The 2650-nt window shown below is 30.7% G+C and overlaps 1 protein-coding gene across 1 annotated transcript in view; it reads right to left on the bottom strand.

The window, feature by feature from the left end:
• LOC107590289 (erythrocyte band 7 integral membrane protein-like) overlaps positions 1 to 2650 on the bottom strand; it is an 18836-nt gene that overhangs the window by 2822 nt on the left and 13364 nt on the right. The window lies entirely within an intron of this gene.

Genomic DNA, 2650 nt, shown 5'->3' with positions numbered 1-2650 from the left:
AAAAACAAGATTTAAACATTTTCAAATGAATCACTCACCTCTTGTGGAGGGATGTCAAAAGATACTGTCCTTAAATCAACCTTCCGAAATGTGTCCACACATGGAATAATCCAGAACAAACCTTTAAAAACAATCAATAAAAAGAACTGCAAATTACAACTGAACTAAGCAAACAATTTTTAACAAATTTATACATGATTTTAAGAATAGTAATTACTAACCAGGTCCTTTTGCACCGCCTAGTAGTCGTCCCAAACGGAAAATAACTGCTCTTTCATATTCCTGGACAATCTATTGACAAAAAGAAATATAGATTAGGGATTGATATAGAAATAAAAATAATGAAATAATAAGTGATGATTACTTAATGTTCACTTAATGTGATGATCTTAATGTATATGTCAGATTTTACTCTCTGATAATAATAATAATAATAATAATAATAATAATAATAATAATTTTATGGTTTTACATTAGATAATTATTATCTTACCTTCATACAAAACCAGACCGAGACAGGAAAAGTAAGAAAGACAACGAGGAAGGAGAAGAAGGTAAGGAGATATCCACAGAACCCAGAGCTCCTGGATTGATCACCATCTGATAAGAGGTTAGTCTCAATGGCATCAAAATTATCTGAATATGTATATATATATATATATATATATATATATATAAGAATTTTTAAAAAGCCCGGCAAACCTGACTGGAGTATGACTTTTGTATCACTCTCTTCATTTGCTGCAGGTTCAACTCTGTTACGGGACATCTCACTCTGAGAAGACAGAGTTATAGACATGGTTAGCCGGTTTTGTTTTCTGTTGGACTGATGAAATGTAGTTTCAGTGAGATATTTAAGGTTATTTAAATATGCTCTCTTTTTCCATTACCGCCCATTTTCACACACAACACAACATGGAACTTTGCATGGCATGTCTCTAAGCAACAAAACTGAGCTCATGTTAAACCTGAAAGTCGATTACTTGTTTACTCATTCTTCTTTGAATGAGGCCTTATCATATATCATCATTATATCCTCTTTTTGTTTACTCATTCTATGAACAACTGATTTTTTCTTCATGTTCAGATGCATAATATATTTGAATATACAGAATATGAGGCCTAAATTAAATATTTTTTCCTCTTATATCTTGTATTAATGAATAAAATAATTAGTCCAGTTAATATTCTAAGTTTTCTAAGTTAGAACTAGAACATTTATTTTAAACCTGAAAAAATTTGCCAGATAGATAGATGTGCCCTGAAGAAGCTGCATAATAGATATTTACAGATATTTCCCAAAAATGAAAAATACAAAATGATATACAGTATATATAACCTGTGACCCTGGACCACAAAACCAGTCATGAGTCACACGGGTATATTTGTAGCAATAGCCAAAAATACATTGTATGGGTCAAAATTATCGATTTTTCTTTTATGCCAAAAATCATTAGAATATTAAGTAAAGATCATGTTCCATGAAGATATTTTGTAAATTTCCTACCATAAATATATCACAACTTCAGTTTTGATTAGTCATATGCATCGCTAAGAACTTAATTTGGACAGATTTAAAGGCGATTTTCTCAGTATTTAGATTTTTTTGCATCCTCAGATTGCAGATTTTTAAATAGTTGTATCTCAGCCAAATATTGTCCTGTCCTAACAGACCATACATCAATGGAAAGCTTATATATTCAGCTTTTCAAATATATTTCACTTATATACACTTAAGACTGGTTTTGTGGTCCAGGGTCACAGGTTATATATACTGTATATCATTTTGTATTTTTCATTTTTGGGAAATATCTGTAAATATCTATTATGCAGCTTCTTCAGGGCACATCTATCTATCTGGCAAATTTTTTCAGGTTTAAAATAAATGTTCTAGTTCTAACTTAGAAAACTTAGAATATTAACTGGACTAATTATTTTATTCATTAATACAAGATATAAGAGGAAAAAATATTTAATTTAGGCCTCATATTCTGTATATTCAAATATATTATGCATCTGAACATGAAGAAAAAATCAGTTGTTCATAGAATGAGTAAACAAAAAGAGGATATAATGATGATATATGATAAGGCCTCATTCAAAGAAGAATGAGTAAACAAGTAATCGACTTTCAGGTTTAACATGAGCTCAGTTTTGTTGCTTAGAGACATGCCATGCAAAGTTCCATGTTGTGTGTGAAAATGGGCGGTAGTGGAAAAAGAGAACATGTTTAAATCACCTTAAATATCTCAGTGAAACTATATTTCATCAGTCCAGCAGAAAACAAAAACTCCTAACCATGTCTTTAGCTCTGTCTTCTCAGAGTGAGATGTCCCGGAACAAAATTGAACATGTAGTAAATGAAGAGAGTGACACAAAAGTCATACTCCAGTCAGGTTTGCCGGGCTTCTATTTCTTTCTCTTTTTTTTTTTATAATATATTTTATAATAATTATTTTGGGTTTAATAAGATGGGGATCAATCCAGAAGCTCTGGGTTCTGTGGATACCTCCTTACCTTCTTCTCCTTCCTCCTTGTCTTTCTTACTTTTCCTGTCTCGGTCTGGTTTTGTATGAAGGTAAGAAAAAAAATTACCTAATGTAAAACCTACTTAAAAATGGTTTATTATTATTATTATTATTATTATTAT

Source organism: Sinocyclocheilus grahami, unplaced genomic scaffold (genome assembly GCF_001515645.1).
Source record: "Sinocyclocheilus grahami isolate Dianchi unplaced genomic scaffold, SAMN03320097.WGS_v1.1 scaffold126.1, whole genome shotgun sequence".
NCBI classification, from domain to species: domain Eukaryota; kingdom Metazoa; phylum Chordata; class Actinopteri; order Cypriniformes; family Cyprinidae; genus Sinocyclocheilus; species Sinocyclocheilus grahami.
Note: the sequence above shows the minus strand (reverse complement) of the source record. Positions and strands in the feature narration are given on the sequence as shown.